Here is a 19,929-nt window from a genome sequence, read left to right on the forward strand (position 1 = left end):
CTTTCTATGGGCTCTAGGAAACACTTATTATGTTTAACTTTACTTTTTATTTATGCTTACTGATATATGTACATAATTAGTAAAGGTGTGTGTGTGTGTGTGTACACGCATGTGCCTCAAAGGAGAATTTACCTTTGCTTGTTGAAAATCAAAATCAGTTTGGAGACTTTAACAGAATCATGGATCCGGCTGATTGAAACCCGAGCCCTTTGCCCTTGTTCCATCCTTTCTGTCTATGCTTACCAGAATAATTCTTAACGTTTAAATTTAATCCCATGCATCCTCAAATCTAAAAAGGTGGTTTAGATAGCAGGCAGCTAAGAAGCTGAAAATACACAATATATTTTAATGTATGATACATATAAATATTAGATAAATAAATAAACTTTCCCAGTGGGGAGGTTTTCAGCTGGACCAAGTCTTACATACATGTCCACTCAAATTTCTTAGGAGCTAATTGGATCTGTTCAGAAAGAGCTAGCAATAATTGTCCCCAATGACCTGAGACATTTGTCAAATGTTTAATTCTAGACTTGATGCCATAAGCTTTAAAAAAGGAAGCCCTTTTCATTTTAATTATGCTAACTGTGAATCCCAAGTGATATAGCTGACGCAATGAAGTTTGGGTTTTCTTCTGAAGTGTGAGCAGTTCCAGGCCAGCCATGTGATCCACAGTGGCACCAGCTGCAGCAAAGGGAGTTCCTTGGGAATGTATGAAAGCTGGACCATTTCCCTCCAAACAGGAAGGCGCACAATGATATTTACATGGAAAGCTGTACATACAATTTTGGGTTGCCTAAGTCCAATAGGAGCTCATGAACAAAGCAGTGTTAAGAATCCCCACTCTAGAAAAAAAGAACTATTTAGGAAATTTTAAAAAAAGATACAGCATTGGCACTTCACAAATGGCTTTGTCATTCAGTATTTTTTTAGTTATGTGGTCATAAAACCAGTATTTTATACTTTGCCTTTTCATTGCCAGAAAACTGAGAGACAATAATTTGAGAGGGAGAAAAAAATAAATGCACTTCACCATTAGGTTAAAGAAATGTAATAATAAGGAACCCCAGTTCTGCAGCACAGGCACTGAAGGAGGAATGCCAGTCAGCAGGTGCACTTGGGTGAACACGGGGGTCCAGGCAGTTCTTGGGCCCCCAGGAACTGGCCCTGAGCAGCAGGCCAGGCCCTGCCCTCCGACAGGTCTCGCTAGGTGCACACACTGACTGGGCATTAGCTGCCTGTTCTTAGAGACTAGAAGCTTTCACTGGAAATATTCATTTGTCTCTTCTTTAGAAGGATAGGGTGCAGGCGGCCATACCTCTCTGTGGGGGTAGGAGAGCCGCAGCCCCCAGAAGCACAGGATTGGAGAGCTCGGATGGTCAGCTCAGCTGAGCTCCTTGAAGGGGTTCCGAACTCATGCCATTTGCTCTGAGCTCATCACTCAGTGTTTTTACACATAACTTCCACTTGACTTCCCGCCATGCCCTGTGGAGGAACAAAGCTTCCGGAAAGTTCCCAGGGGAGATAGCACCTGCCCTGGCCACCTCGCGGGGTCAGCCTCTGTGCCCTTCGCCCTCCTCTCTGCTGCTTCTGCTCCCATGGCTGTGTTTGTGAAGAACTTTTGGCTTTTTAATTTTGATCTTCATTAAAAATGAGGTCGCTGGGTTATTGGGTGCTGAAGGCTACATCTGAAGGGATTGTATTTCTTAGCAAGGATGTCTTAGAGAGCATGGGTAGTATTTGTGGCAGAGTCAGGTCAAAATTAACATATTACAAGGGCTTGTGTCAGTCTGGGTCGCAAACGCGCACAAAAAAGGTCATAGCCATCAGCTCGGGCCACGGAGCTGAAAGATCCTCGGAGATGATGTCTCTTCTAAAAATAAAAGTCAAAGATTGCCCCCTGCTTAGGCAGCCGCCCACTACTGCCCAGACCTGCCATTCGCTCACCCACGCCCCCTAAGGTCCAGCATGCCTGTGAACTTGACTCCCTCCTGGAGCTTCTGGTCGGAGCACACACGTATCACACCACCCTCCTCTCCAGCTCATGAGGCTACATATGGGGATGTGTCTGTGACTCTGCCGCGAGCCACGAGCCCAGCCTCAGCCCTGACGGCAGTCAGCAGTACACCCCAAGTGCATCTTGAAGGGCCCAGGCCCGCAGAATGATCTGCTGGCTCGGAGACTCTGCAGCACCTGCCTCCGTTCTTTAAGTCACAAGGGTATAGTGCCCCTCAGGGGTCCACCTCTGAGGGCAGCTGCCTGCAGGACGGCAGGCCAGCCTCACCCCAGCCTGGGATGCATGCCATGGGCACCAGGGCAGGGCTTGGCATCCCATACTCAATTAGAAGGGTGTGCCTGCTCAGCCACCGGTGCAGCACGTGCAGACCAATTGTCACGTGGTTTTCTGTCCCGTGCCCTCCAGCACTGACTCAGTAGCCTGAGTTGTTGAATGGAAGACACCCTCATTTTCGCATTGAAGCCGAATGCTCCATCCCTTGCAGGCTGAGGGCTTAGCTGTGTCCTCAGAGAACTGAGAGCAGGTGGCAAGGGCCTGGCCGTTCCCTCGCTCTGCTGACCCGCTTGTTCACCACAGCACACATTAGCACACTGTTCCGGAACGTTCCCAGGAAGGACAGCACCTGCACTGGCCACCTCACGGGTCAGCAGCCGGCGATTGCCTCATGCCACAGGGACGTCTGAGGAGTCTGGAGCACATGTCAGCAGACGTGGGTGCCCAGGCTGCCCAAGCAGAGACACTTGATCTTACAAGAGGCTAGCATCTTGACTGGAGTCCTGTCCCTGGTCCTTCTGTGCCCTCTGTCCCAAACCTGCCAGTGCCATGTGCCACATGCTGCGGCTCCAAATCTCCTTCTCACTCCTTTACAAAGCATGCTGTCTTGGTAGGGGGAATCCAGTGCCTAAAACACGGCGTCACATAAGGCAATGTAATAATAAAAAAAAAAGCATGCTGTCTTTCAATTAACATAGTGATGGCCTGTTGTCACCCGTTACCATGCTAATCCTGAGCTGGTGTGAAATTACTTTATAATAAACACTATGGAGTTCTGACTTTCAATTAATTTTTCACATGCTGCGCTAAATCAGATTAACTCCCGCCCCCCAACCACTACCACCCTTTGACCGAAGACCTAATTCCTTCCTTATAATGAAACGGAGGATTAATTTATATGAAGCATATCTGTACACATTTGCAAATAAATGTACACATAGATGTTGTGCCCTATTTGCATTGCGCAGTGTCAGGTTTAATACAGTCTCTCTGACATGATTAATTTTTTTGTGTTCACCCGAATGGGGATAGCTCCAGTTGTTCTGTTGTTTCTCTGTTACATTGTGAGCATACACCTCCACGAAGCATAAGCACAGGAATGCTCTCACACGCCACAGGCTGAGAGGAGACTTGCATAAGCCGTGCTCGCTCAGCAGGCCGTGAAGGCAGTGCCAGCACTCCTGGACGCAAGCCGGCAGCAGGGACGGCTCAGCACCGGCGGGAGGAGCAGACCCAAGTCTGTCTCCATGAGTGCAGGGAGCTGGCTGGGGAAGCGTTCTTAAATGACCATTAAATTGGAGGAATTTAACAGCAATTTTAATTAAATGATGGCACGTGCCTTTTTAAAACCAATATAATGCACTGCCTGCTCTAAATTATGTTTTTGGCAAAAAAATTATTTTAGTCTTGGAAACTCATTATTAGTATGGAGTGATGGAAGATGAATGTGGGCACTCACTAAATGAACAAATTTGTGTTAAGAAAAATGAATCATGCAACCCAGATGCTAGGCTGTGTTTTTGCTTCTGTTAGTCTCCAATGTATTTTGTTCAGTTTTATTACTAGAAAATATTGATAGAAAAATTTCCCCAACACATATTTTCTTTTTGACACCAAATGAGAAAAACTACCAGGAGATCTGGAGGTACGGCACATACAAGAGACAAATGTGCACTTGGCCAGTCCTCTGCAGCCAGTCTTTTATTAAGAGCAAAACAAACAAACTGTCTGTCATTGTTGCGATAATGAAGCACTCTCCTGTTGAGTTATTTTAAGGCAGTCTAAATAAATGGTGCTTGGCAAGCCGGAAATGCATCAATTTCTCCGTTCCTTCCTTCCTGCTATGTATTAACCATCATTCCAAGTGCCAGGGATTCCCTGCCAGATGGGCATTCCACCCAGGGGGTGCCCTTTGATGGCTCTGTGGTCACCCTTGAGGTCAGTTCTGGAATGCTGCCTGCTGCTCACTGCTGTAGTGGAGGGAGTCGTGTCTTGTGCTGCTGTCCTAAATGCGACCACACTCATTATGACAACACATCAAAGCTCAGTGATGTGTCCGAGGCTGCCCAGGCAGAGGGGCTGGACGCCCCTTCCTCTTGCTCTCTGGCCTCTTGCCTCTTTGGTGTATTCTCTCATCTTCTACTTGGACAAGCTCTATTTTATGCAAAAATGATTAAAATAGCAACACAAAATCCGAGCCCTGATCTAAGGGGCCTTCTTGAAAGGCCCATCCAACTGCGTGGGGTTCATGTGACATCTTCTTGCTGAAATGATGCTGCATCAACATGCAGTGTCCAGCTTTGAGATTTTTTACAAGAATTTTATTTTAAAGTCTGCTTTATCTGAGGATGTGTCTATTCAATCACCTTATGTTTGTGTGTTGTTTCTAATTGCCAAGTTTATACTGTTTCCAGTCCTTTGCTTTCAGTTTACATGTAAACTTTATTTGTGAAGTGATTTTTTTGATCCACTCAGCCAACCTAAGTCTTTTTGTTTGAAAATTGAACCTATTAACATTCAAGCTAAGTGCTGATTAGTAAGTATTAACATCTGTAATTTTTTATTGCATACTGATTAATGTATCTTCATAATGTTGATTTCTAATGTAGGCTTCTTTCAGAATTTCTTATAAAGTTAATCTGTCAGTGGTAAATTTTCTAGTTTAGCTTTATCTAGGAAATATCTTGCTTTTCCTTCACTTCTAAAGAAAACCTTTGCTAGACAGAACATTGGTGTTAAAAGGCTTTAGGTCCTGGGCTGTATCATTTCCCTCTCTGGCCAGTAGGGGTTTTTTTTGCTAAGAAGTCTGCTGTAAGAAGACTTTTTTTGTAAGAAGTCTGGCTGTCCTTTGGTGTGATGTCACAGTCTTGTCTTACCGCCTTCAGTGTTCCTGCCCTTGCATTTTGACAACTTGAAACAACAACCTTCGAGACCTTTCCCGGCTCTGCCTTGCTGGCATTCCTCGAGCTTCCTCTATGTGCTTGTCTGTGTCTCTTCCAAGAGTTGGAAAGTTTGCAACCCTGACTTCGTTCAGTAGGTTCTTAATGCCTTTTTCCTTCTCCAGGAATCCAGGCATCTCATACATGGATACGCTGCACCACTGATTTTTCATGTTATCTCAAAAGTCTTGCCCTTGAGGGTAGACTTCTTTCCTCTGCTTAGACTAGACTGCTTGTTGAAGCCTTTGGGTGGAGTATGTGATTGAAGCTTTCATCTCCAAACTTTGTTTGGTTCTTTTTAATTATTTATTACCTCCATGGTGAATTTTTCATTTATTCCTCCTCTTGATGCCTCAGTTATTTAAAACTCTCTATACTCTCTGGTATTGAACTGAATTTCCTTCCGGTCATTATTTCAAATTCAGTTTCTGGAATTGCATGTGTTTCCTTTGGAGCAGGATCCTTTTCTGGAGAAGGACTTAGTCTATATGGAGGTTCATGTTTCCATCTCCTGGCTTCCCAGGTCCCTCCACGGATATCTGCACAGCTGGAATAAAAGGCCATTCTTTATAGATGGAATTTTAGAGAAAAAAAATAAAAGGTTTACACAAAGTAGCATAAAATGGTTGTTGTTTGGCTTTGGTTCCAGGTGGACCTAGAAGTGTAACCACTGAGTCATTAGTTTGTCAGCTGTGTCTGTCTGGCAGCGGTGACTGGTCTGCACGTGTTGATGAGGTAAAGGATGACTGATGCACTGAATAAGGGTTTGCGAGGATGTGTCTCAGCAACTCCCAGAATCGGGATTGTGGAAGCCAGAGCCTCATTCTTGGTGCCGAAGGACACGGAGGGGTCTGTGTCCTTGCCCCATTGGCAAGCTTGAGTCATCTCTGACTTGTGACACTGAGGGTTTTAGAACTGTGTCAAGTGGCTGGAAGTGCCACTGCTTCTGCTGGGAGAATGCAACTGGGGCTGACAGCTCGTTCTCGGGACAGAAGGATATGATGTACTCTGACGGTGTCCAGTGTGACACTGTGGCCAGCAGGTGCAGAGGGAATTTTGCCCTGGCAAACAGGAATCTGTAGATACAGGTAGTTTTCCCCTAGGCCTCAGTGGGTTGATTCCAGTGACCCTAAGGAAACTAGTACTGATTGTTCCAGCCAGGACATGCAGGATGACTGGCTGGTGGAAGCCACCTGCCTGCAGCAGAGTCATGCAGGGCGAACAATGCAGGTATTGGGAGTGCAAGTTACTCCACAGAGTGTAACAGCAGCGGCAACAAGTCCAGCCCTGCAAGGAACACAGGGACTTGATTCACAGATGGTTTCAAGGGTGATGCTCGGGCGTGCCCAGGGCTCCTGGCACAGTGAGCGAGGAGGTGCGGAGGGACCTTCCTCAGATCTGGTCCAGGCTTTCTCTGGGATGTTTCCCTCAAGGAGCTGAGGGACAACCCTCCCCCATCATTGCCAATCCTGACAGCACAGTGGTGGGGCTTCCACTCAGAACCCCCCATAGCTGCAGGATGTTGGGGTGGGAGTGATGGGCTGCTTTCTGCCCTGTAGATTGTCCTAACTCACTCCTTGCTCCCTGCTGAGTCCAAATTGTTTAGCAGCATCTCTCCCATAACTAACAGTCTGTTGCCTTGTGGATAGGAGAGGGAATGAAGGCAACGTGCTTTCCTTCACAGAGCAAGCTAGTCCCCCAGACCCTGTTAGCTCTCCAGGCGGGACCTGAACTCTGACGGGATGTGCTCTCTGCCGCCTTTGCAGCGTGCCTCGGCAGTTCTTCCTACCTTGTCCCCAGCCAGGAGCCAGCTGCGCAACTGTCCTGGTGGTGGGTGGGCTGTTGGGGTGCAGTGGGGTGCCTGTCCTGTTTCCTTGTGTCCTTTTCCCTGTCTGCCCCCTCTCCTTTCTCTGACACCGACCCTGGGAGCACAGAGCTGCTTTGGGCTTCCTTGTATCTTTCTACAGCTCATGTCAATGCAGTTTTTCTTTGCTATTCAGCCACACTAAATTCAACTGATTAAAAAAAAAACATGTATTTATTTGGCAGGCTGAGTTAGAGTGTGACGCAGAGATCTTGCCTCTCTAGTTCAGATGGTCACAGCACCGGGCCCAGGCTTCCCTCAGGCTCCTGGCCACAGCACCAGTCCCAGGCTTCCCTCAGGCTCCTGGCCACAGCACCGGGCCCAGGCTTCCCTCAGGCTCCTGGCCACAGCACCGGGCCCAGGCTTCCCTCAGGCTGCTGGAACTCCATCAGGGTCTCTGTGTAGTAGCAGAGCCTCAAGCCTTTGGTCCACAGCAGGGAGCTGATCTGCAGTAGAGCAGCCAGGACCTCAGTATTCCTATAGCGTGTCAGCACCCAGGCAGCTGCTTGAAGTGCTGCACCACATGAGGCCCTAACATCTATTAACAGACACATACTGTAATTACTAGCCGGTATTTCTGCATCCAAGTGGTCTTCAAAAAGTGCATGGAAAATGCTTCCTTGGACAATCCTGTGCAGCAACGTAAACCCCTTTGGTTCCATTGGTCTGTGAACTGCAAGCAGATTAACAAAGGTGCCATGAACCATCTGGCACACAATATACAGTCTTTTTCAGGAAACTAAAATGATGTCTGCTGAAAGTCTCTCTCAGTATACTTTCTAGCATATTTGTCATTTTTAATGTTAGTTTTACTTTTAATGTTAAGTTCACTTAATATTACTGAGTAAACATTAACATTTGTAAGCAAAATATGATTCAACTGAAAATGGATGGATAATAAGTCAGGTTTGTAAGATTCAGTGTTAGAAATTACATTATATAACCTTTAAGATGGACGCAGACAGTGACCATTGACAAACACTGACACTCAGCTCAATTTGGGGTGTATGACCCCTGTAAAGAGCTGAGGGCAATAACCAGCTCCTCAGCATTTCCTGAGAGGGCAAGGAAAAAGGGCATTGGCCGCGCTGGGAGTCAAGGGCAGGACTAGACCAGCAAACAGATGAGTAGTACCATCCTGCAGGCTGGAAGGTCAGCAGGAACCAAGATACTGAGGCGGCAACACGTGGATACAGGGATTCTGCCACGCTGCATGAGCTCACAGCGCACATACATTTGTTGGTGTTGCTTCATGTACGCAGTCTTCCTCCACATTCAGGTGCCTGACCCTTGAAGCACCATCCTTGTCAGCAAAGGCCTGGTACTTAGGCAGTGCGCAGCGCTTACACACCAAAGGATTGGGGATCAGAACGGACTCGAGTAGAACCCGAATCATCCATAAGGGTTATAAAACTGGTACACAACGAGTCAACTTTGCCAAAGTTAAGGAATTACCAAAAATCATTTCTGGAAGTACTTTTTTCCTTTAAGTTGACACATAAGCATTGTACATGGCTATGGACTACAATACGATCTTTTGATAAGTTTATATAATGTGTGGTGATCCAATCAGTGCAGTTGGCCTATCCATCACCTCTAACGGTTGTTATTTCTTTGTTCTAACTATTGTTACTGTGCTCAAGCGCCAGGATTTCTCATCTGATGTGACTACTGCTGTACACCGTACCCAGCCTCTGCCTTAGCCCTTCTGCTAGCTCCAGACATGAGCTTTATTAACTTGCTTGTATGAGTGAGAACACGAGGTGTTTGTCTTTCTCTGCCTGGCTTGTTGTGTTCAATGTAATAGCCCCCAGTTTCATCCCTGTTGCTGCAAATGACAATTCCATTATTTTTATGGCTGAATAATATCCTATGATATTAAACACATTTTTACATCTTACTTCTTGGTCAGTGAGCACCTGGGCTGACTGCATTTCTTGGCGTTTGTGAGCAGTCACTGAACACACAGTTGAGGGTGGGATTTTTGCCTTTCCAAGTAGAAGGAGATGGTGTCTCATTGTAATTCTGATTTGCATTTTCCTGAAGATGAGTGATACTGACAATTTTTTGGTAGGCTTACTGGCTATTTGCAAATCATCTAGTGAGAAGTGTCTATTCAATCATTTGCCCATTTTAATATTGTTTGTACTACTAAGGCTTTAGGTACTTAAATATTCTAGGCATTATTATCTTCAGATGGATCGTTGGGAAAGTTATGACTCTTGATTCCTGCTTGTTTCCTATGCTTCCTGTGTGGAGGTCTCCTGGCATCTACAAAGCTGCATGCTCACGTTTCCTGTTATTTGGGCCTTTATACAGGGTTTTGGGCAAAAACCTCGTTGCTAGATCAGTCTCTTACAGCATTTTTCCTGCATTAAATAATCACCCGGGCCTACAGATTGACGTCTGTGGTTAATTCAAAGTTGATCTCTGCACGTAGTGAGAGGTGAGGCCTAGTCCCTGCTTCTGCAACCAGATATCAAGTCTCCCCAGCACCATTTACAGAAAACTCTTCATTCTCTAGTAAAAGCTTTTGGTGACTTAGCAAAGATGAGCACATAAGATGCAAATGTTTACCTCGGTGTTCTCTGTGTGTTTACATGCCAGTACCATGTTGTTCGGATTACTATGCTTTGTTCCATCATTTGACATATAGTATTGTAATGCCACTAGCCTTGTTCCTTTTTTGCTAAAGATGACATTAGCTTTCCAAGTCTTCCAATTTTACTTGTAGGATGACTACTCCTATTTCTGTAAAGAATTTTAATGGGGATTGCATTGAAACTGCAAATCACTTTGAGGACTTTGGACATTTTACTTTTTTAATAAAGGGAACTAATTCCATGTATTTCGCATGTCCGATTTCAATAGCAAAGTGATACTCCCCACCCTTTGCTTTCCAACATGTGGCTGTATGAATGCTTTCAATCCAGGAACATCCCGGAGACACCCTGGTGGCTTTCTCATCAGAGTGTGTAACTTTTGCTTTAGTGAGCATTCTTCTCTTTGGTTAAATTTGTTTTTGTGTATTTCTTCATTGTGAATGGGATAATTTTATGGACTTTTTTCTCCCAGAGTTCACTAATGTTTGTATGTTGATTATAATCAATGTCTCAGTTCTAGCAGGTCTGTTGGCGTCTTTACATCAGTATATAAAATGACTTTTACAAACAGGGACCATTTGACTTCCTTTCCTAACTCTGTTTGAAGTGACTCTGGTCCTGCGCTCAGTGTGCTGTGGGCTGGAAGGGTATCATCTGAACATGGGTTTTTGTCTTTGAGTTCCCCTATATCACTAACTGCTGAATATTTTCATTATGAGGAGGTGAATAGTACAGAATGTTTTTCTCAATCTATTGAATATTATTTTTATCATTCATTTGCTTGATAGTATTACTTTTATTGGTTCACACACGTTGCATCCCCAGAACAAACCCCACTTGGTCCTGCTGTCTGCTATTGTTGCTCCGCTGTTAGTTTCTGGTGGTTTTAAGTTACTGTTTTCGTTATATCTTTGTTATATAATGTCTTTCTCTTTGGAAGATCATGGGAAGAACTGGTGTTGGTTACTTAAAAGTTGGTAAAGTTCAGCAGTGAAGCCATCTACTTTCTTATAACTGTATCAACAAGTATCATCATCGCTCAGAGACTACCTGTTTTCATGGTCCAATTCTGGTAAATAAGATCTGTTCATAACTCTGCTCGTCTAGTCTAAATTTTTAAGAAATGCAGTGGTCATCCTGTGTAGTCATCACACCAATTCCCTAACGATTCTGTGTTCTGGTGGTTGCGGTTCTTCCTTCACCTATTTCATGTAAGCCTTCTCTAAATTTTTTTTTTATCATTAAGAAAAGCCTTTTGTTGAGCTTTCATAGTTTTTAGTTCTCCTTGTTTATCTTATTCACTTTATTCTATTTATTATGAACCTAATTTGCTAGTGCTTTTCTAATTCTATCAGGTAAATTAAAACACTTTGTCTCAGTATTGCTTTTACTGTATCCCAGATGTTTTGAGTATTTATATATATATATATATATATATTTCTCATTTCTGCAACAAACTTTTTAAGTTTTCATTTAATTTTCCTCAATGACTCATTGGTCATTCAGAACATGTTAATTCTATGAATTCTAAGGTGTTTATTTTTAGCTTAATTCCATTGTGATTAGAGAAGATATGGGATATCAATTCTAATTGGTTTTGTTGTTTCTAGTTTTGTAAGCTTTGTTCTGTGGCTTAATAGGTAGCCTAATGTAGAGAATCCAGGTTCCATGTGCTGATGGTGTGAGCAATGTATATTTCTTAGCTGTTTGTTGATATGTTCTTTTCAATGTCTTTTAGGCCCCATTGGTCTAGTGTACAGTTTAACCCCAATACTTCTTTATTGGCATTTTGTCTAAATTCATTGATCAAAGTAGGGTCTGAAGTTTCTGAGTAGTATTGTATAGGAACTTGGTTATCCTTTTAGATCGAAGAATATTTGCTTCATCTCACTGGATCTTCCAGTATCTTAATCATTATGCAGTCCCCTTCCACTGTGTGTCTGTGTGTTCATGGGTACAATGAGTTTCTTTCAGGCAGCATATTATTGGGTCTTTTTATGCTGGCTGAATGGAAAAAAATACTTTCCATGGGAAATTTAATACATTTATTAAATTGATTCAAAATCATTTTAAGTACTGATAGGTAGGAATTTATTTTTTCTGTTTTGTATATTTGTTGGTCCTTTTTCTTGTTACTCTGGTGAAGGTCATGTTGGCTTTGGTACCAGCTGAGAGGATCAGAATTCTAAACACGCAGGTTCATCAGCTGTAGTCAGCATGTGCCTAAGCCAGTAAGTCTGTGGGATGGCACCCTCCCCCCGCACCCGAGGGGTTGGGATGGCACCCCGGGATACAACTGTCCTGAGTGAGGCAGGTTTTCCTCTGGCTCTGGGTGGGGCACGCATGGTTCTGTGCCTATTACTTTTCCAGGTTGTAGGAAGGCAGGGTCATTTTGACTCAAGCAGGGCAATAGGAGAGGGGCATTTGTTGGTGCCTAAGGGTTAACATGGTATAATGTCTGAGGCCTGCTCATTGCATGGGCCCACTGGTGCAGTCCAGGCTAAGTGTCCGCCTCAGCTCAAGGGCAGTGTTGGTGCCTTTGCAGGCCTCAGTGAAGTGAGCTGCTCAGGGCGGTCTGCCCAGCTGTTTCCTGGAGACTCAGCTGGGTAGAACCAGCAAGGTGCTTCTTGGGGCCCAACGAGGGTAAGCATGTAAACACAGCAGCCTTTGGGGGTGCAGGCCACAGCATGGCTGGCCCCCTCGTCTGGGGAAAGCACCCTGTGCCAGCCCAGGCTTGCTAGTTCTGCAGTCTGAGTGGATATCACTGTTGACCAGGTTTCCGCTGTGCAGGCTCTCTTGGCTGCAAGCTGCTCTCCACGGCAGACAGAGCTGGGCAGACAGGGCTGCACCTTTCGTGGCTTGCTCTCTGTGCTCTCCAACCTCGTCACACCGACACCCCCGCAGCAGAGCAGAGCCACCCAGCTGCCCCTCGCCGCCGGTGCTGCTGTTGTCCTAGTCGCTCTTCCACCCCGTCAGCAACCATCGGAGATGCAGACTCCCAGGCCCACTGAGCCAGGCAGCGTGCAGTACAGTGCTGGCAGAATACGGCCCCTGGAAAGCAAAGGGTGAGACTTTACAAAATTCTAGTTTTGCAAAAGAGGGAACCAGAGAACAAATGTGAAAATGCAGGTAGCAGGCATTGAGCCTCGCATTCACTTCCTTTCCCTACGAAATTCATCTCCTCCACCAGACCTTCCCAAGTAGGCTGTCTTGTCTCTAAGGGAGGCAACAGGCAATCAATCCACTAGGATGGAGGAAGAAAATTCATTAATATTTAATTTTTATGTATAAACAAGAAAGGGAACTGGCTTTACTAATATTTAATTTCCTGACAGATGGCTGTACCCACACCTGGGCTGCTCATTGGGTTATAACTCAGAAACCTAGCAGGGGAACCACAATTCAAGCAGCCAATGGGGGTAGCTCTGCCCATCTCCCCTCCCTGCTAGCTACTGGGATGGAGGTAGGTTTGCTTAAGTAAACGTGTGATGGTTATTGTAACTAAAATACCCCTCATGAAATGGAAAAGTGGCATAAAAATTGGTAGACAGGGGCATGTGTGCACATGTGAACAGACAAGATAGGATTAAATGTGGAAACATAAAGAAAAGGGCAGTGTTCTTTCTTTTATGAAAGCAGCCACGTGACGAGGGACAAACAATAGAAGTTTCAGCACACCTCACAAGCAGGCGACCAGGCCAGGAAAAATGCCAGTTTCCAGCAAGCCTTGTGTTACGGCAGATGTCTGGAAACAGTAAGAGTATATGCTTAGGGGGGGCACATGGGATTGGAAAATAAGTTTTGTTTTCATGAAAATTATTGAAATCCATGCATGGCTTTTATGTCATAATTTTGAAAGAATCCTTATGTGCACGCATTTCAACAAGTAAGATTAACTTACTTGATGGGGAGAGAGAGAGAGGAGCTCTTGCAAGCCTCATTCACACCCCAGGCAGTTGAGTTTGGATCAGGCAGAAGCTAGGAGCCAGGTGTGCTCTCCAGGTTCCCCGTGTGGGTAGCTGGGGGTCCTGTGTCGGAACGACCACCTGCTACTGCTCCAGGCACGGCAGTCCTCGCGCAAACAAGTGTTCCAACACGGGATGCTATGCCTGATGCCGTAACATTTTTGCCGCAACACCAGCCATGTACTTCCAATTATTTTGAACCAAAAATAAACATTTTTTAATTGGCACAACTTTTTTGAAGTACCCTTATAATACATTTGTATTTTCCATTAAACAATCTCCAACAGTTTTAAATAGACAAGATTTTAAAAAAACCAAACTGTTGGAGACAAGGTTCTAACCTAAAAAAAAATCTTTTCCAGGTAGAATTGTACTGAATTTAAGCAAATAAAGAAGCGACACCTTCTGCTTAGTTTGCCAAAGCAACTCATTAACATGTGAAAATGAGAATTTACCACCTGGTTTTAAGCACAAATTTTGGTTTCTCTCTTGGCTGGGACTGAATAATGAGTATTGTGATTCAGTGGAGTGCAGCGCATCTGGAACCGCGTCCAGTTAGCTGGATGTGTCTGTACCATGTGCCTTTCTCAATTATGACAGAAAATCATGCCAAATACTCATAAGTAAGCCCAAATGCTAGAAGTAATGAAACATCTGAACCCCACCGCTCTTCCCACATACCTACGGGGACTGACACTGCGCACTGCCAACAGCTTCTGAAGGGACACGTTTACTAGCTCTGCATGTCTTCGCTTTCTCTGTAGCCTACATTTCCTTCCCATAAGTGGCTACCGCAGCATGGGTGGCTCCCAAAGGGCCAGCTCCCATTGGTCCCTTGTCTGCAGCTCCCGTAGAGCAGGAGCTCTTGGCATGAGAAGGTGCAAACACAGAGCGTTAGCTTTGTGGCTGGTGCAGGCCCGGGAACTTGCTCTGTTGCCGCTGGCATTGCTTGGTCTGCCCTCTTGGCATCCTCGTCTTTACCTACTTTTGCTGTTCCTTTTTGCCCGCAGGCAGGCCAGTTTCCACTTCACATCCTGCGTAAGTTACAATGTTGTTCCCTTATGGCATCAGATGTAAGTCATCCATTTAAATAGTTAACATTTGTTCCATTAAGACAGGTAACTTACAACACTGTAAGATCGTAAGAGCCCAATGATGGCTAAGAAGCATCCAGATTTAGAGATGTTCAAGTCCAGAGGGGCGTGGATGAGCTGCCAACAGCAACACAACAAAACCAGCTGTGGAATGATGCTCATTCGTGTGCAGCCCAGGCCTGGGGGCAACCTTGCTTTGCCCAGTGGACAAAGCCTTTCCATGCCCAGTCTCTACCACCCCAACTGCACTGCAGACTAAAACCTGCCCAAGTGAGCAGGAGCTCAGAAAAACTCCCACTTGCTCAAACACGTGAGGGTGCCACAGCATGGTCACCCACCAGGCACAGAGCAAAGTCGGCAGAGAAGTGCAGCGTTTGTCTAAGCACGGGGTGGGGGAGGGCAGGGACAGCAGCTGCCCGTGTGGGAGCGGGAGCTTGCCAGAGTCAGAGATGCAGCCACCATGCGCATGGCACCAGCATGTGGCTTGCTAGCCAGTGGATGCAATGACAGAGGATGACTTTAGAACCCCTTCCCAGGTGCAGACGTGAAAGCAGCAGAGCTCGAGCCAGGAAGTTCTGCCTCAGTGCCTTACCGAGCAGCAGAAGCCACTCTGAGGAGAAGGCAAGCGTCCAAGGCACGGGGGAGACTGCTCAGCTGGGGAGAAACAACAGTGGGGTCCCACAGGAGGCCTGGGGGGCAGGGGCAAACCCCAGGCCTGTGCTGGTATCTGGGAGACAGACTCATCAGTCAGTTAATGTGAGGGTACTGGTCTGTGGTGAGGATTAAATTACATCTTCTACATAGACGGTTCGGCACAGTGTCTGGCATGTACTGAGTGTTACACAAATGCTATTTACATGAGTGAGTAGCTTACCCATCCAGCTTTATTTGAAAGGCTGAGTGATCGAGAAAGAACAGACACACCTTCCATGGATGCTTCACTCCCCAGTTGATCACATCAGAGAGGGCTGGACCAGCACAAGGTGAGTAACCAGGAAGTCCATTTGCTTATGCCGCATGGGTAACAGGGGTCAAGGCACATGGGCCATGACCTGCTACCCTTCCAGGAGTAGTACTGGGGAGCTGGAGGAGAAGCAGAGCAGTCAGGAATTGAACTGGCACCACAGGGGTATCAGCTTACCCTACGGTGTCATCTTGCCTGCCCCAATAGTTTCTCTATCCCAGTTCTGTCTACATAAAAGCTGGGCTGCATCACTGCCTCCCCATCTGCCATGGGCTTTCCGCTGCTCCCAGGCCTCAGTGCCATCACCCTGGGATGCCTCTGCAGTGGCCTCAGCCTCTCTCTGAAGGAGCAAGCTGCTCCCTGCCCTGGGCGCCCCTTCTACAAGCCTGGGTTAGGTCCTCTCCTGTCCTTAAGCACTTGCTGAACCCGAGCTACACAGGCCTTGGCTCCAACACCCCAGGTATTTCCTCCCCAACACCCCCATCCCACCCATGCCCCTGCTCTCTCTGGGGCTGTGGACTTCACTCCCATGGACTCCTTGTTGATAGCACACCTGGACAGACCCCCACCCAGGAGCACTGCTGCCCACTACAGGGCTGGTGGACATCAGACCCTGTTCTAAGCCTGACCTCCTCCAACGTTCAAACTCCACGAGGTGGTAAGTAACTTCTACTCTGATTTCAGAGATGAGAAACCCAGGACAAGAGGGAAAGTGACCACCCAGTGCCACAGTTCTGTCACCACGTATTCACCGAGTGTGCTGCGTCAGCACAGCACACCAGCACTCCCCAGATGGCAGCAGTCCGCACACAGTAAGGCTTGCGGGTCCCAGCCATGGGTCACTGGGGGCTTATCTCTTTTCTGCCCATTTCATTTTGAAACCTGCACTCTCCTGCCTTGAGGTCATTCATTCACACTTGTAATTAATTTTTCAAAGAAGGTACCCAGTATGTGCCACCTTCTGAGAGCCACCCATCTATGAGAACTGAGGCTTCCTCCCAGCCCTGTGCATCACCACTGCTCTGTGCTTATGTGAAAAGTGGCTCTGACGATGGGCCTCCGTGCGAGCAGAGAGTGCAGGAGACAAATCAGTGCTTAAGCTGCTGAGAGCAGAACTTGTCAAATGACTGACTGAAATGGGCAGGACTGGGGGGTTCATCGCTGCGGGAAGGGGCGGGCCAGGGGCGTGCCAGCACGTGAGAAGGCAAGGCGACAAGGAGCAGAAAGCAGGAGCAAAGGAAGCAAGGGAGACCACAGACGGGACGGAGGCATGGGGGCGGGGGGTGATGGGAACAGCGGCGGGTCGGATGCCGTCTGGCACTCCCCACCACAGTTCAGACAGCCCGGGTTCAAGTCCCGGCCCCCCTGCTTCGGATACACACCCTGGGAAATGGCAGGTGGCGGGTGGGATCCAGACGCCCGGCTTCAGCCTGGCACAGCCCTGATGTCGTGAGCATGTAGGGAGGAAAGCAGCAGGTGCAAGACCTCTCTGCCTTTCAGATAAAATGACAAAAGTTTGTCAAAAAAAGAACTCTTTGCTTTCTAATACAGGAATTAGGCAAAGACACCAGTGAGAGTAAATACTTCTAGCACTGCACTGTGGTCTTTCTGTGAAATGAAAATCCCTGTTTCCTTGCCCTGTTTCCTTGGTCTTTCCTCATTAGACATCAATTTAATTTCTTGTCAATTCAATATTTAATTGTTATGCCTAATGAAGTACTACCATTTAAATAAATGCATTAGCCATTTTTTTGCTGTGATAGGAAGCTTTTAAATAATATAAAAATCCCATTACCAAAATGAAGCTTCACAGCAAGACCGTATTTCCATTCTATCCAGTGCCACCACACGTGCTGGCAAATGTGAGGCCCACAGCCCTGCAGCTCCCCTGCCACACCAGGGCTGAGCTGTGCTGGCCAACTCTATCAGGGAGAACCAACCCAACTGTCTCTTCTCTCTCCTAGGTGGCTCCTCAGTGAGGCTCACTGTGAAATGGGTTCATCTGCTAGCAAATCCTGAGAAAATGGGAGAGGTGCATGAACTGGTAAGGTATTTTTATTAATTGTGAAATTTGTTTATAGGATGTATTGTTTGAGAGGCAGAGAGGAGAGCCTGTGCAGTCTCTCCCTCAACAGGAATTCCACCAAGATCTACACAGGCAGTAGGAACCCACTGGCTGAGCCCTCACTACGGCCTCCCAGGGTCTCCATTATCAGGAGGCTGGAGACGGGATTAACACTCCTGGACTGCACTGCGAGACAAGTGTCTAAGCGCTAGGTAAAGCCTGCCCCCTCAACCATTAACTGTACCTGGACACGTGTGTTATACCATCACCGTGTGTGTGTGGCGGATAGCAGCAATGTTCTGAACGCCATCTGTGCTGCACAATTCTAAAACCAAGCCGTGGACACGGGCCTCCTGAGCCGTTCACACTTGGGCACACCTGCAGGGAATGTCCACTGCCACCCTCAGGCACTGAAAGAGCAACACCAAGGTCCAATCAGGGTTGCAACCCACAACAAGCAAAAATAACTTACTCTCCCTGCTGCCACCTGCCCTTCTGTAACAACAGAGAAAGAAAAGGAGCAAGACAGCCGAGTCAGCCTTCATGGCAATAGCACTGACCGAGCAGCCACCAGAACCCAGGTCGTTCTTGGATACAAAAGCCAGCCCCTTTTCCAAAGCAGAAAAATTACCAACTAGACAGCCAGGGCACTCACTAACATGTCCCAGCAGGAGGCATGCAGCTTGCAGAGGTGGACATAACACCTTCTGCAAGGTGCGGTCCGCGCCTCGCCCAGGAACCACAAGGTGAAGTCGGTGCCTCGCCCCCAAGCCGCAGGTCTTGAGCGCTCCACAGGTTTCAGAATCCCACCCTCACAGCTGGGCACAGCTGGGCCTGCGTCCCAGCTGGGCTCCTGCTCATGCCGACAATTCATCATTTCAGATGATGACTACATGACTATTCATTTGCACTTAATGAGCTTATTCCAGAAGGTATAGGATAAACCCCAACAAACAGCAACATTGAATCACACACTGTCAATACCCGGTGCAGGCTCACTCCGCCTAGCCCAGATAAGGAAGCTGGGAGCTGATGAATGACAGTGCCCTTCACCTTGTCTAATGGTTGCAGCATTAACTTGAAAATGGTTTTCCTGAATTAATTTACAGACAAGCACCCTTTAATGGGAAAACAATTTAAAGTTATGTGCAATCGAACTACAATTACTTGATTAAGTTTATTAAATTCTTGTCGATTCTACAGTCTGGATAAAGTGTGGCAGTTTTTACAGCTCACGTGTTGTATTTTTTTTCTTTTTACTCAGGTTACAACGGATCCAGAAAATGTCCTTTAGGAACCTCCGTGGCTGGGATTCATTTCGCTTGTTACTTTCCATAATGATAATCGTATTTTCATATTCGAACAGCACTTGAGGAAATTTAGTAGCAAAATTCAAATTATTCTCTGCTGGTTTGTGTGTAATTGAAACTACAAAAATCACTTGACTGAAGGAAGTGCCACTCAAACAAATGAAATCCAACCTGGATAGTTACCCGGGGAGTTCCGACAACTCAGACTGCTCCGTAAGCATGGCAGGCTCGCAGTGCAGAGACGAACACGTGGAGCGGGGAGAGATCTCGCACGAGTACTGTAAGTTACGCAGTAAGAAAAGCAGCCCTGTGGCTCAGCACGCTAGGCTGCTGCTTGTGACACCCGTGTGCACTGTGGAGTGCCTGCGGACAAGTCTGTCTACACCTCTGGAGGCAGCAGGGACTCACGGGGTTACCTGGACGGAGGTCCTTCTTCAGGCTGGCACAGACGTGGCCAGCGCACCGTCAGGTGGAGCAGAGGACAGTGTGGCCCTAAGCAGAGCAGAGGTGACTCCATGCTGATCGCCCCGCTGCAGTAACTACCTCACGCTAACGCTCGCTAGCCTGAGTCCACCTACCAGAGCCCAAGTCTGATCTGCAGTCTCCATCCTGGTGTTTAAAGACTGTGCTGTGCACCCTGGAGGGCATCTCCCTCAGGCTCGCACGGTTCCCCTAGAACTCTGCCTGGGCTAACAGTCTCTCTCACTTATGTCTGAGCATCTCCGAAACGAACCTTAGGGTGCCCATCCTTGGGAGGAGTGTGAGGAATCGGCCCCTAACGCAAGCTCCAGGTAAGAGCGCTGATTCCTCCTCTTCCTCCAAGCTCTCCTTCCTT

The 19,929-nt window shown here is 46.8% G+C and overlaps 1 long non-coding RNA gene across 1 annotated transcript; it reads right to left on the reverse strand.

Moving 5' to 3' along the window:
• Positions 1-12,353: 12,353 nt before the first annotated feature.
• Positions 12,354-17,449, reverse strand: LOC121155498. Its single transcript, XR_005883673.1, has 3 exons — positions 17,102-17,449; positions 15,680-15,838; positions 12,354-12,747 (listed from the first exon to the last, which is right to left on the reverse strand). It is a non-coding gene; the product is annotated as an uncharacterized LOC121155498 (long non-coding RNA).
• Between the last annotated feature and the right edge of the window lie 2,480 nt (positions 17,450-19,929).

The sequence above is a fragment of the Ochotona curzoniae genome, unplaced genomic scaffold, assembly GCF_017591425.1.
Source record: "Ochotona curzoniae isolate NIBS_2020 unplaced genomic scaffold, NIBS_Ocur_1.0 contig_2927, whole genome shotgun sequence".
NCBI lineage: Eukaryota > Metazoa > Chordata > Mammalia > Lagomorpha > Ochotonidae > Ochotona > Ochotona curzoniae.